The following is a 14661-nucleotide window of genomic DNA, read 5'->3' as shown; positions in this document are numbered from 1 at the left end:
GAGCCAGCTTGGCTAGCTGTGGTACTCAGTTTTTGCTCACACGCCAGTCTGGTGTTTCTGTGAGGCTGTTTTTTAGATGTGATTAATAGTTTAATCTGTAGACTTTGAATGCAGCGGGTTACCCTCCATAGCGTGGGCGGGCTTCATCCAATCTGTCGAAGGCCGTAAGAGCAAAGACTGCAGTCTCCTGAGGAAGGAACTCCCCCTGCGGCGTGCCTTCCGACTTGCTGCAGCCTCGGCTTTCTGGATCTGCAGCCTGCCCTGCAGATTTTAGACTTGCAAGCCAATCAGTTCCTTAAAAGAAAACAGTCTCTCTCATCTCTCTCTATTGATCTCTAGCTCTCTATCCCCCACCTCCTTCCCTCCCCCTACTCCACATGCTATTTGTTCCGTTTCTCTGGAGAACCCTGACTGCTCACAGGGCCCTTAAGTGACAGGGAGAAAGAGGGGGTGAAATGTGAGAGCAGGAGGAAGAGGGCGTGAGACGGCCATCTTGCAGAGTGGAAAGGTGAATGGACGATAACAAAGGAAAGGGTGAATTATATATAACCTGGAAAGTGAAGTGTGCACAAGGAAATGTGATGTGTAACCTAAAGCCCCAGTGCTTTGCAGGTGGGCAGCCGTTCCACTGTGACATCGCCCCCTAGGTGGGCAGCCATTCCACTGTGACATCACCCCCTGCAGAGGAGGTCATCATTCCGCATAATATGCTTGTAGACTGATGACAAATACAGGTGTGCAAATATGTGAAGCCCCATCAGTGGACCAACCACACCTGCCTTCTCTGGGAGCTGTCAGCACCCACAGGCCCCAACCACAGCTTGCGCGGCTAACCAGGCACCAGGGACTTGCATGCTTTTTGCAATGTGAGAAGCTCTGTTGTAAGCTGGGCATAGTAGATACTCAATAAACTGTGGCTTTAGGAACAGTCCTAGGAATAGTAGTGCTAGTTCTTACTGTGTTAGTCACAGACATCTAGGGGGCATGGACAGCAAGGCATTAATCTGATCCCTTATTGTGGCCTGTGGAAAGGGGTCAGTGAGAAGCTGTTCAGTGAAACAGCTTTGCATGATGACATTTTCTCACTATAGAGGCCTCCCAACTGTCACAGAGGCCTGTTCATCTATTTTATTTTTTCTTTTTTTGAAAGCAAAAACACTTTGAGATTTGCAGGTAGGCCGACATAACCCACTCTCAGGGGCTCCAGTGAAAGTACCTCTTTTAAGTGGCCAAGTTGTCACTAAAGAGATGACATCTTTTTCCTTGAAATCAGCGTTGGATGCTACAGTCAAGAAAATAAAGACCCCAAACATTGGTATTTGGAGCTATTCTTGAGCATTGGGTTGTTCATGTTTATTCAGCTGGACCATCAGGGACAAGCTTGTGCCTTGACAAATTCAGATTTGCAGAAATGACCAGATTTATCGTCTTGATTCAGTGAGCGGGGGAGGGCACCCAGAGGAGGCTGGAATATGGCTTGATAATGGGAGAAGTATTTTTGCGAGGTTTGCTCCGGATGGAGGAGGAGAAGGAGGAAGGGGGGGCGGGGAGGAGGAGGATGGTGTCAGGTGTGAGGTAAGTGTGGGAGTAAGTCTCCCTTGTGGGATCTTTAAGAATCACTCCCAAGTGGCTGCAGCAATTACAGTCCAAGAATGATATGAAATTACAGGATTTATGCTGCTCCAAGGTCCTGGAGAGGGAGGCACCACATGCGTGCAGCGGCCATGTTGGATGAGAGCCAAGGGCCCAGGCTCTGCAGTGCAGGTGGGGGGTCGAGAAAGAGAGAGAACCCGTGGGCGAGTACCTGTGTCGGGGGGTCAGGGTGGGGCACACAAGCAGAAGGTATGAGGGGATTTTACTGGTGCATTGGAATGTCGCTGGGTCACAGTCGGGGGAAGGCAAGAAGGGGACCTGGAGGCAGAGACCAGGCTTATCACACCAGTGTGCCTAGTTGCTTGGGGGACTCACAGCCTGTGTGTGATACTGAGGCCTCATGGAAGTATGAAGTTTTAATAATTGATAATGTATCAGGGAAGTGGGAGTCGCATCTGCACTGGTTGTTGTTTAGAGGTGGGCTCAGAAGAAGTAGGGGTTCACTGAGGGTGATGGGCCGTCAGGAGGCAAGGATGCCTTGGTTGTTGCGTTCCCCCAGTCATAAATGAGTGCAGCAAGTGGGTCTAGGGCGTTCTTGGTTAGAAAGCAGGAGTCCATCTGTCAAGCGGGCGTTGTGGCGTTTCGAAGCTTTGGCAAGACCTTGGGGAAAACCATGTGTCCTGTGAATGCACAGTGGGTTACTCGTCTGTCTTCTTAGCCTGATGAAAGGCAGGGCTGCCTGTTCTCTTTTCTCAGTCCTTGCAGATCTTGTAGATTTTCTCACATTCGCTCCTGGAGAGGTTTTTTTTTGTTTTTGTTGCTGTTGTTGTTGTTGTTGTTGTTTTGAGACAGAGTCTCGCTCTGTCCCCAGGCTGGAGTGCTGTGGTGCCATCTCGGCTCACTGCAACCTCCGCCTCCTGGGTTCAAGCGATTCTTCTGCCTCAGCCTCCTGAGTAGCTGGGATTACAGGTGCCCACCACAACGCCTGATTAATTTTTGTATTTTTAGTAGAGACGAGGTATCACCATGTTGGTCAGGCTGGTCTTGAACTCCTGACCTCGTGATCCACCTGCCTTGGCCTCCCAAAGTGCTGGGATTACAGGCGTGAGCCACCGCGCCCAGCCTGGAGAGGTTTTGATGCTCTTAGGAGGGAAACGCCTTGATGTTACAGTTCCGCAGATGTTTCCATGAATGTAAGTTTGATCCTTTGTGATCGTCTTTGTTGTCTGCTCCTTAAATGCATTGAATCCTAGCATCCTTGGAATTTCAGGAGGGAAACTGATGTTCAGAGAAAGAGGATAGTGGTCAGGTACCCAGTGTTACAGGGGTATGTGTGTGTGTCTGAATGAGGGAGGGATGGGGAAGTAGACTTTGTACAGAATATGTTCAGCATTTGCTAGGTATATTATCTGCATATTGCCTAATTCTCACCACCATCCCAGGAAGTTGGAGCCCTGAGTAGTGTTTGGACTCTGCCTTCCAGAAAAGAAGGGTTTGCTGCAGGCCTCAAATGGGGTGATTGGTTCTTGGGCGAGTAAATACCAGAGTAAACTCCTCTGGTATTGTAGGACAGTGTTTTGGTCGATCTAGTAAAGGGGGAAAACATCCTTACTCACAGTTCTGGAATTTTATGTCCAGCTATTCCTTGTATGCCATGTCACTTAGGAAAATTTAAAAAGTATCTGGCTGGGTGTGGTGGCTCACACATACCTATAATCCCAGCACTTTGAGAGACCAAGGCAGGAGGATCACTTGAGTCCAGAAGTTTGAGACCAGCCTAGGCAACATAGCAAGAACCCATCTCCACAAAAAATTTAAAAATTAGGTGGGCAAGGTGGCACATACTTGTAGTTCCAGCTACCTGGGAGGCTGAAGCAGGAAGATCACTTGAGCCGAGGAGTTGAGCTATGATTGTGCCACTGCACTGCAGCCTGGGCAACAGAGTGAAACCCTGTCTCAAACAAAACAAGTAAATATCAATTCTGTTCAGCTTCCTGCCACCTTACTCTTTCCATAGCATTTTCTGAAATTCAAGTCACCTCTGACAACTCCACATTTTTCTCCTCACATCTAGTATTTGCCAATTGATAAAAAGTCTGGGAGCCTCAATGTGTCTTAGATTTATTTTTTTCTGTGCAATCCCACTTAGAAACCCTAACCTATATCTTGATTTCACCTCATAGCATAGCACAGACCTCATCCTGGATCCCACACCCTGTTATGTGTCCTGATTCTATCTCATAGCAGAGACCTCATCGTGAATCCCACACCCTGTTATGTGTCCTGATTCCAGCTCAGAGCACATACCTCACCCTGGATCCCACACCTTGCTGTGTGTCCTGATTCCATCTCATAGCAGAGACCTCATCCTGGATCCCAGACCCTGTTGTGTGTCCTGATTTCACCTTATAGCACAGACCTCATCCTGGATCCCACACCCTGTTATGTGTCCTGATTTCACCTTACAGCACAGACCTCATCCTGGATCCCACACCCTGATGTGTGTCCTGATTCTAGCTCAGAGCATAGACCTCATCCTGGATCCCACACCCTGTTATGTGTCCTGATTCCAGCTCAGAGCACAGGCCTCATCCTGGATCCCAGACCCTGTTGTGTGTCCTGATTTCACCTTATAGCACAGCCTCATCCTGGATCTCACACCGTTATGTGTCCTGATTTTACCTTATAGCACAGACCTCATCCTGGATCCCACACCCTGATGTGTGTCCTGATTCTAGCTCAGAGCATAAACCTCATCCTGGATCCCACACCCTGATATGTGTCCTGATTCCAGCCCAGAGCACAGACCTCATCCTGGATCTCACACCCTGATATGTGTCCTGATTCCAGCTCAGAGCACAGACTTCTTCCTGACCTCAGCATCTCTCTCCAGCCTGCTCACTAAGGTGCAGTTTAAGCCATGCTGTCCCTACCCTGGGTATTTTCCCTCTGTCAGACCCACATACAGGGCAATTCTATTTCTGCCCCCTTGCTATGTGTGTTGCTTAAGTGGTGGGAGATGATGGGTTAATTTTTCCATTCATAAACTGTTGATACACCTGGTCCAAATGGATAGAACAAAATCTGGCACTTAAATACCCAGCGCAGAGTTAGAGATACTTAGCAGGTGCTTGCTCATCACAATCCTCCTTCCTCCTCTATTAGCTGCATATAAACTTTTAAACTTTATAGTGTATGACATTTCTCATTTTAGTGTATCTTAATCTGCCCTTCTGCCATTGAACACTGTAATAATTAATTTTCGGTGTCAACTTGACTGGGCTAAGGGATGACCAGATAGCTGGTAAAAGAGTAACTCCAGGTGTGTCTGTGAGGGTGTTTCCCAAAGAGGCTGGCATTTGAATCAGACTGAGTAATGAAGATTTGCCCTCACTGATGTGGGCTGGCATTATCCAATCTGTTGAATGCCCAGAGAGAGTGAAAAGGCAGATGAAGGAGGAATTCTCTTTTCTTCTTGAGCTGGAGCACCCACCTTCTCCTGGCCTTAGACACTGGGGCTCCAGGTTCTTGCAGCTTCATACTCTGACAGTGGCCCCCCAGTTTCTTAGGCCTTCAGCCTCGGACCGAGAGTTACACCAATAGCGTCCCTGCTTCTCCAGCCTGCAGATTGCATATCATGAGGCTTCTCAGTCTCTACAGTCATCCAAGCCAGTTTCCATAATGAATACCGTCTTCATTTATGTGTTTCAATCTGCATCCTGCTGGTTCTGTTTCTCTGAAGAACCCTAATACAGACGCCACCTGCCAGTTATTTGTGCTCCCACATGAAATATTCTGAATTCCTCTCTATCTCCAAACATTCCAAGTACTTTCTCTAAGTCTTTTATTTTATTTATTTATTTCTCTGAGACAGGATCTCTGTTGCCTAGGCTGGAGTACAGCGGCACAGTCACCGCTCACTGTAGCCTCTACATCCTGGACTCCAGCAATCCTCCCACCTCAGCCTCTCAAGTAGCTGGGACTACAGGCATGTGCCACCATGCCCTGCTAAGTTTTTAAATTTTTTGTAGAGGTGAGGTCTCACTATGTTGCTCAGGTTGGTCTCGAACTCTTGGGCTCAAGGCATCCTCTCACCTTGGCCTCTCAAAGTCTTGGAATTACAGGTGTGAGCCACCATGCCAGGCCACTAAATCTTATAAGCATAGCATGATCTGTAGCAGGAATTCCTTAGCACTCTGTAGCTACCGTTTTTTAAATTTTGCCAGTCTTCTTCCATCCCCGTTCCTTCAGGCCCAGTTCACTGCATGAGCAAATGGGGGTGGCAGGGAGGGTCTTACAATGGGTAAAATTGTGTCCCCTAACATGGTTTATGTCCTAACTTTTGGTTCCTGAAAATGTGAACTTAATTTGGAAATAGAATATTTGCAGATGTCATCAAGTTAAGATGATACTGGATAAAGGTCATCATGAGTTAGAGTAGGCCCAACATCCAATGACAGGTGTCCCTATAAGGCCATGTGAGATGATAGAGACGGAGACTGGAGGGATGTGTACCAGGTCAGGAACACCACGGATTGGCTGTCACTCACCAGAGTCTAGGAGGAGGCAAGGAGGGGTCCATATTCCGAGCCTTCGGAGACAGCATGGCCCTGCAGATGCCTTGATTTCTGACTCTGTTGTTTCAGGCCACTCAGTTTATGGCAATCATGACAGCAGCCCTGGGAAACACACAGAGGCTTGTTTCCTCTGACACCCACTGACTTGACTGACAGTCTTAGGAAACTTGCTGCCATCCTACTTTTCTGCTTGTTTTATAATGATTGTTACCAGACTGTTCACATTAAATGTCTTGTAAACAAATCTGAAACCCTGCACTGAGACTTGAAGCTTGTCACCTTCAGCTTTACCCACCAACACTTTTTTTTTTTGAGATGGAGTCTAGCTCTGTCGCCCAGGCTGGAGTGCAGTGGTGCGATCTAGGCTCACTGCAACCTCCACCTCCCGGGTTCACGCCATTCTCCTGCCTCAGCCTCCCAAGTAGCTGGGACTACAGGTGCCTGCCACCACGCCCGGCTAATTTTTTGTATTTTTAGTAGAGATGGGGTTTCACCATGCTGGCCAGGCTGGTCTCAAACTCCTGACCTTGTGATCCGTCCACCTCAGCCTCCCAAAGTGCTGGGATTACAGGCGTGAGCCACCGTGCCTGGCCCACTTTTTTCTTTTTTTGAAACGAGGTCTTGCCACATTGCCCAGGCAATCTTGAACTCCTAGGCCCACGTGATTTTCCCAAGTAGCTGGGATTACAGGCACACACCCCCATGACCTGCTTTTCCCCTGCCTTTTAGTTCCCACACCTCACTGGTTAAAATTGACAATGTCCTCCAACTCCGATCCATCAGCTCTTTTGAATTCTGGTTGCCTTTTGTTGAGTTGTCTCATGGAATATCGAGATAATTGCCAACAGATCTCAGTGCCTTTCTTTCTTTCCCTCTGAGTTAATTCAACTTGGCATTTACTGGGTATCAAATCAGACAGCAGCCTCACTCAAGCGTGAGCAAGTGGGGCTTATTCTGGATGACCTGGAAACCCCACGGGTGCAATCGGAAGATGAAATAAGTGAGACTGACAGTAATGCAACGAGGCGGGCGGCACCTCCCGGGGAGAGGAGCAAAATGCCTCCCTGGTGAGTCCCCCCTCCCACCAACAAGACAGCGTAGCAGCCGAGGGAATTGCCCTCTGAAGATCTGCTGAAAAATCAACTGACAAAATTCAGATGAATAGGAGAAAAGGCATACAGATTTATTCGATCGTAGTTCTAATGACTCATAGTTCTAAATGACTCAAAGGCCTTCAGAATGAAGGCCCAGAGACACAGGGAAAACTGTCTATTTTTTTTTTTTTTTTGAGATGGAGTCTTGCTTTGTCACCAGGCTGGAGTGCAATGGCACAATCTCAGCTCACTGCAACCTCCACCTCCTGGGTTCAAGCGATTCTCCTGCCTCAGCCTCCTGAGTAGCTGGGACTACAGGCACATGCCACCACACCCAGCTAATTTTTGTATTTTTAGTAGAGATGGGGGTTTCACCATGTTGGTCAGACTGGTTTTGAACTCCTGACCTGGTGATCCGCCTACCTCAGCCTCCCAAAGTGCTGGGATTACAGGCGAGAGCCACCGTACCCAGCGGAAAACTGTCTATTTTTATGCTGAGGTTCAACAAAGTGTAGATAGCAACGCAGAGAAATGACTGGGGAAAAGGGCATGATCTAAGGCTAACAGGCTGAGTGGGGAAACCCAGCAGGGCATCTGCTTAGATTCTTCCTGGCTTTCCTGTGCAGCATGTCTTCTGGCTACGGGGCAGCCCCTCTACGGAATGGTGGTGGGGGAGGTCTTATGACCTACAATCAACAAAGGTAGGTCAGATTATTTATTTATGGTCAGTTTTTATACAGAAGGTGGGGGGAAGTTAGATTAATATTTTTAGGTATAATGGCTGGCTTTAGGGAAAAGGGGGTTCTGGTTTCACTTTGGAGAAGAATTCTAGTTTCTATTGTTGGCCTCGGGAAAATGAGAGGCCAGAGACAGGAAGGCAGGAGAAGGTCAGAAAATTTGCTTCTGAGGCTGCTACTGAGGTTTTCATTTTGGGGTATCATCTTAACCCCAAGAACAAGAAGCTTCATTCCCTACAGAGGTGTTCACAGCCAGGAGGGGAAGCCTACAGGTGACTAGGGCACAGTGCATTTGGAGAAGAACTAGCAGGACAATCAGCAGGTCCACATTAGCTCTGGACTTCCCTGCCCTGTCATCAGCCAGGGGTGGCTCCAAGGGGGCATCTTTTAGGTTTTGTTTCAGGCTTATTGGGGATTCACCAGCTTAAAAGAAAGAGGGAAGGGCATCCAGGAGACCTACACAAAGGTGGGGCCTCTTTTTTTTTTTTTGAGACAGAGCCTCACTCTGTCGCCCAGGCTGGAGTGGAGTGGTGCGATCAGCTCATTGCAACCTCTGCCTCCCGGGTGCAAGCAACTCTCATTCCTCAGCCTCCCAAGTAGCTGGAATTACAGGCATGCACCACCATGGCCGGCTAATTTTTGTAATTTTAGTAGAGATGGGGTTTTGCCGTGTTGGCCAGGCTGGTCTCAGAAACTCCTGGCCTCAAGCAATCTGCCCACCTTGACCTCCCAAAGTGCTGAGATGACAGGCGTCAGCCACTGCGCCTGGCCAAGCCTCTTGAAAACACTATTTGGAGGGAACTGTGTGACAGACTTGGCGATAAGACCTGGAGGTCCCCCGGTACACCATGCTAAAGAATTTGGTTTTTACTCTGCAGGCTGGAGTTTATGATTTTTTGCCTGCATCCCCAAGAAAGGCACATGCTCTGATAATTCCTGCTCTATTCTGTTAGAAGAAGGCAGGACTAGGCCGGGTGTCATGGCTCCCACCTGTAATCCCAGCACTTTGGGAGGCATGTGGATCACCTGAGGTCAGGAGTTGGAAACCAGCCTGGCCAACATGGTGAAGCACCGTCTCTACTAAAAATACAGAAAATTAGTTGGGCGTGGTGTCAGATGTCTGTAATCCCAGCGACTTGGGAGGCTGAGACAGGAGAATCCTTTGAACCTGGGAGACGGAGGTTGCAGTGAGCCAAGATCACACCACTGTACTCCAGCCTGGGCAACAAGAGGGAAACTTTGTATCAAAAAAAAAAAGAAAAAAAAAAAAGCAGGACTGCTATTGACAAAGATTTTCTCGACCAAACTCTACTCATGCTCCCTGAACTCTTCTCAAGCCCTGATTTTTGGGCTTCTGTGTTTATCTCTGCACATTGTCTAATCCTGCTAAGTCAGTTTAGCCAGAATCCTGCACCATTGATACTGATCACCCTTGATATCTGATTGAGTTCCTCATCCTCCATCATGCCTCTGGTGATGTGGTATCTGATCACCGTGATATCTGATCAGGTTCCTTGTCCTCCATCGTCCCCCAGGTAAAGTCTGATCACCATGGCCTGCCTTCAGCAAGAGTCCTGTTAGGTCCGTTCAGCCAGAATCCCCATGCCCATGGTGTTTCTTCTTAGTAATTTTCTGCTGACCCCCACCCTGCTCCTTGGCTATAAATTTCCACCTTTACTTGTGTTCAGAGTTGAGCCCAATCTCTCTTCCCCACTGTAAAACACTGCTGTGGTGGTCCCTATACTTATCTCCATTGGCCACCTGAATAAAGTCTGCCTAACTGTTCTTTAATCAGTAGTATCATCATTTTTTCATCAACACTGTCACATGTTATAATGGGTCTTTCAAGCAACAAAGTGGGCCAGGCATGGTGGCTCACGCCTGTAATCCCAGCACTTTGGGAGGCTAAGGTGGGCAGATCATTTGAGCCCAGGAGTTAAAGACCAGCAAAGGCACCATCTCTACAAAAAACAAATAATTAAGTAGGCATGGTGGCTCACACCTAGATTCCCAGCTACTTCAGATGATTTTTTTTTTTTTCTTGAGACAGAGTCTTGCTCCATCACCCAGGCTAGAGTGTAGTGGCACCATCTCGGCTCACTGCAACCTCTGCTTCCCGAGCTCAAGCAATTCTCCTGCCTCAGCCTCCTGAGTAGCTGGGACTACAGGTGCGCTCACCATGCCCGGCTAATTTTTGTATTTTTAGTAGAGATGGGATTTCACCAGGTTGGCCAGGCTGGTTTCGAACTCCTGACCTCAAGTGATTCGCCTGCCTCAGCCTCCCAAAGTGCTGGGATTACAGACATGAGCCACTGCGTCTGGCCTTGAAAGGATTGTTTAAACTCAGGAAGTCAAGGCTGCAGTGAGTTATGATTACACCACTGCATCTAGCCTGGGCAATAGTGCAAAATCCTGTCTCTGAAAACAAACAAGACAACAAAGGTGTTAGTGAAAGGTTCTCATCAGGCTAAGGGCATCTTAACAGGTAGCAGGGTTCAGTTAGCCTATTTGAGAAGGACAAACTGTAGCCCCAAGGCCAGGAGAGAGGTGCAGGTCTCTGGTTCACTGGCCAAGTGACAAGAAAAGATGACGCCGCAGGTGGAAAAGTGCACACTTGACCTTGTGATGGTTATATCCTGTTCTTTAAAATATTGTACAACAGTAGCTTTGGGTTATAACTACAAGATGTATATAAAACATAAATGAGCCAGGTGTGGTGGCTCACGCCTATAATCCCAGCACTTTGGGAGGCTAAGGCAGGAGGATTGCTTGAGGCCAGGAGTTTGAGATCAGTCTGGGAAACATAGGGAGGCTGTATCAATAAACATTTTAAAAAAGGGTGCAATGGCACCTGGCTGAGCCCAAGTTTGAGACTGCAGCGAGCTATGACTCCACCACTGCACTCCAGCTGGGCCAGAGCAAGACACTGGCTTTTTTTTTTTTTAAAGAAAGAAAAATGAATTTTTAGGCTTGGTTCCCATCTTCAAGGTATCTCATTATGTATTTGTAAATATTCCAAAATTTAAAAAAATCCAAAATCCAAAACGCCACTGCTCCCAAGCATTTCGGATAAGGGATACTCAACCTGTACCACAGACTGGGTGACATGAACAAACATTTATTTCTGGAGGCTTAGACGTCTAAAATCAAGGTGCTGGTATAATCAAATGGTGGAGATCCCCTCCCTGGTTCATAGAGGGCTATCTTTCTATGGTGGGGGTGGGTAGAGCTCTCTGGGGTCTCTTTTATAAGGGCACTAATTCCATTTATGGTGTTCCATCTTCATGACCTAATCACCTCCCAAAGCCCCACCTCCTAATGCCATCACAATGGAGGTTAAGATCTCAACATAGGAATCTAGGGGGACATAAACATTCATTCCAGTTATGTCCCCCCAGATTCATATGTTTGGACCGGGCGTGGTGGCTCACACCTGTAATCCCAGCATTTTGGGAGGCCTATGTGGGAGGATCAATTGAGCTCGTGAGTTCCAGACCAGCCTGGACAATATAGGGAGACCCCGTCTCTACAAAACAAAAATAATAAAAAATTTTATCCTGGCGTGGTGGTGTGGCATATGGTCCCAGCTACTTGGGAGGCTGAGGCATGAGAATCACTTGAACCTGGGAGGCAGAGGTTGCAGTGAGCTGAGACCGCATCACTCTATTCCAGCCTGGACAATAGAGCGAGACCCTGTCTCAAAAGACAAAAACAAAGTTACTTTGCATGCTCACTTATTGTGTGTTGAATTAGAATTTACTTCCATCCTTCGTGTCACTTTCAAAAACCTGTGTCTCACCATCATGTCTACTTAACATAATTTCTTTTAAAAGTCCCGTCCCGCCCCCCCTCCCCCACTCCTATGTAACTGCTCCTATCAGCAAATTCTGAGAATTCTGGGGACTCTGATAAGTCCTCAGAAATTATCCAGTATCGTATTATCTAATTGAGTTGAAACCAAGGCCAGGAAAGAGGAAGGACCTAAAGCGCTGGAAGAATTTCTGGGCCCCAACCCTTGGTTCTCACTCCCAGTTTCGGTCTCTTTCTACCAGGGACTGGTGCAAGACTGTCTAGAATTCCAGAGCCTTCTCGATGTTCGGGTCAGACCTCCATGCTCTCCAGCACCACTCCTCCCCAACCCTCTCCAGGGGTCCCCTGGCTTCGCACGGTTCCCCTCCCCGGCCTCCACCTCCCCATCCCCAGTAAGTGCAAGCAGCTTTCCGGGGCAGGCAGCTGCCCTACACCTGGTGCTTACAGGGAAGTGGAGAGGAGGGGCAGGCGGCTGGAGCGGGGGTCTCCAAGGTGGGCCTGGAGCCCGGCGGGCTCTGGGGCGCTGAGCTCATCTCGCCACGCCCTACGCGCAGCCGCGCAGAAATTTCGGAGGTGGGGTTGCGTCTCGCAAGCTCCTCTCCGCCAGGCTGGGCCGCAGCGGACGCCGGCTCCCCGATCACCCGCTCGGCGGCTTTGGCCCAGGAAGACCTGCGGCCCTGGCTCCCTTGCAGGGGTGCAGCTGGGGTCTCACCCAATTCCCGGCATAAATGAATGGGAGAGGCCTAGGGGTGAACGTTTGTCTCCACATTACTGTGCAGATCATTCAAACCGGGACTAACCAGAACCGCAGTCTTCCCATTTCTAGGGAGGAAAGTTGCTCTTAAACATTTTTACGGTAAATAATTTTCCTTTAAAGGGAAATTGGCGTATTCACCCCTCAGTTGTTCCAGTGCTTTGTCTGTGTCAGAAATTAAATGAATAAGCCAGAGAGAACCTCTTGGACCTGCTGCACCAAATTCACAAATGGAAAGTTCATCACCGCTTGAGGGCGAGTGGCTTCTGGGGCTCAGCTCTCAGTGACCTTTAACCACGGCTCCTCACCAGGTTCCAGTGAATTTGGAAGAGGAATCCCTTTTTCTCTTTTCCAGAAAAGTCGCTGATTCCCAGTGTCTTTCCTACTGAGGGCTTTTTGAAGCATTCGGAGTTCAGTTTCTCTGGATTGTTATGGGCCCAGCTTCTGGGGCCCGTCCAGTAAGTACCACTCCATTTGAGAAGAGAATAAATAGGCAGTTACCTCTCTTGGACAAAGACGTTCCGATCCATCCCCTCTGAACTTGGAAAGAAATCCCCCCCTTCTCAACAGGTCTTGCACCGTTGTTTTTCACCCTATGAGTTCTGCATGTTTTATTCAACATGGTGGGTCTCCACAGATATTTTTTAATGAAAGAGGCTGGTGGAGATTAGATGTGAGAGTGTATTGCTTTTTTTTTTTTTTTTTTTTTTTGAGATGTAGTCTCACTCTGTCACCCAGGCTGGAGTACAGTGGCATGATCTCGGCTCACTGCAATCTCCGCCTCCCGGGTTCAAGTGATTCTTCTGCCTCAGCCTCCCTAGTAGCTGGGACTACAGGCACCCACCACCGCGCCCAGCTAATTTTTGTATTTTTAGTAGAGACGGGGTTTCACCATATTGGCCAGGTTGGTCTCGAACTCCTGACCTTGTGATCCGCCTGCCTCGGCCTCCCAAAGTGCTGGGATTACAGGCGTGAGCCACCGCGCTCGGTCGAGTGTATTGCTCTTATCTGGGAAATAACTCGTAGACGTATTTCTGAAGGAGGGCTTTTCACATCTGCCAGCAGGCAGCGTGAGGGGAGCCTCCGCCGATCAGAAACCACTGCTTGCTTTAGCACAGCCCTTACCTCCAACAGTTTTATGGGCTCTCTTTTTTGAGGAAAGGAGACATCCTTCTCTAGGAATAGTTCTGGTTTGGGGACCCAGTAGGAGGTAGATCTGTTACAGGAAAGGGGTCCCAATCCAGGCTCCCAGAGACGGTTCTTAGATCTCAGGCAAGAAAGAATTCAGAGCAAGTCCACAATGCAAAGCCTTGTGTGTCCATAAAACCTAAGCCCTGGCTGGTGTTCAACTCCTGGCCTCAAGATCTCATCAGATCTACCCCTGGTGGATCCCCAAACTAAATCCAAGCCTCACCACGGCCACCTGTCTGGACCCCAGAATCTAAAGGCTCAACACCAGAGACATAAGCTCACAGACAAATCAAGCAAGTATTCAAAATGTCACAAAACAACTGTTTTATGACTTTGAAACATCTAGCAGAGGCTGGGTGTGGTGGCTCACACCTGTAATCCCAGCACTTTGAGAGGCCAGAGCTGGAGGATCACTTGAGCCCAGGAGTTCTAGACCAGCTTGGGCCACACAGTGAGACCCTGTCTCTACAAAAAAATTTAAGAATTAGCCAGGCATGGTGGCACCCACCTGTAGTCCCAGCTACTTGGGAGGCTGAGGTGGGAGGATCACTTGAGCCCAGGAGGTTGAGGCTGCAGTGAGCCATGATTGCACCACTGCACTCCAGCCTGGGTGACAGAGTGAGACCCTGTCTCAAAAATAAAATAAAATTTTAGCCATGAGACTGAAAAAACTCACTAATTTAAAAGGACATTTGGGGCCAGGAGTAGTGGCTCACACCTGTAATCCCGACTGATATGGTTTGGCTGTGTCCCCACCCAAATCTGATGTTGAATTGTAGCTCCCATAATTCCCACGTGTTGTGGGAGGGACCTGGTGGGAGATAACTGAATCATGGGGGCGTTTTCCCCCTTACCATTCTCGTGGTAGTGAATAAGTCTCATGAGATCTGATGGTTTTGTAAAGG

At 48.5% G+C, this 14661-nt stretch overlaps 1 long non-coding RNA gene across 1 annotated transcript; it reads right to left on the bottom strand.

Moving 5' to 3' along the window:
• Positions 1-305: 305 nt before the first annotated feature.
• Positions 306-12710, bottom strand: LOC134731166 (uncharacterized). Its single transcript, XR_010113301.1, has 3 exons — positions 12257-12710; positions 6144-6272; positions 306-2871 (listed from the first exon to the last, which is right to left on the bottom strand). It is a non-coding gene; the product is annotated as an uncharacterized LOC134731166 (long non-coding RNA).
• Positions 12711-14661: the final 1951 nt, after the last annotated feature.

The sequence above is a fragment of the Pan paniscus genome, chromosome 1, assembly GCF_029289425.2.
Source record: "Pan paniscus chromosome 1, NHGRI_mPanPan1-v2.0_pri, whole genome shotgun sequence".
Classification (NCBI taxonomy): domain Eukaryota; kingdom Metazoa; phylum Chordata; class Mammalia; order Primates; family Hominidae; genus Pan; species Pan paniscus.
Note: the sequence above shows the minus strand (reverse complement) of the source record. Positions and strands in the feature narration are given on the sequence as shown.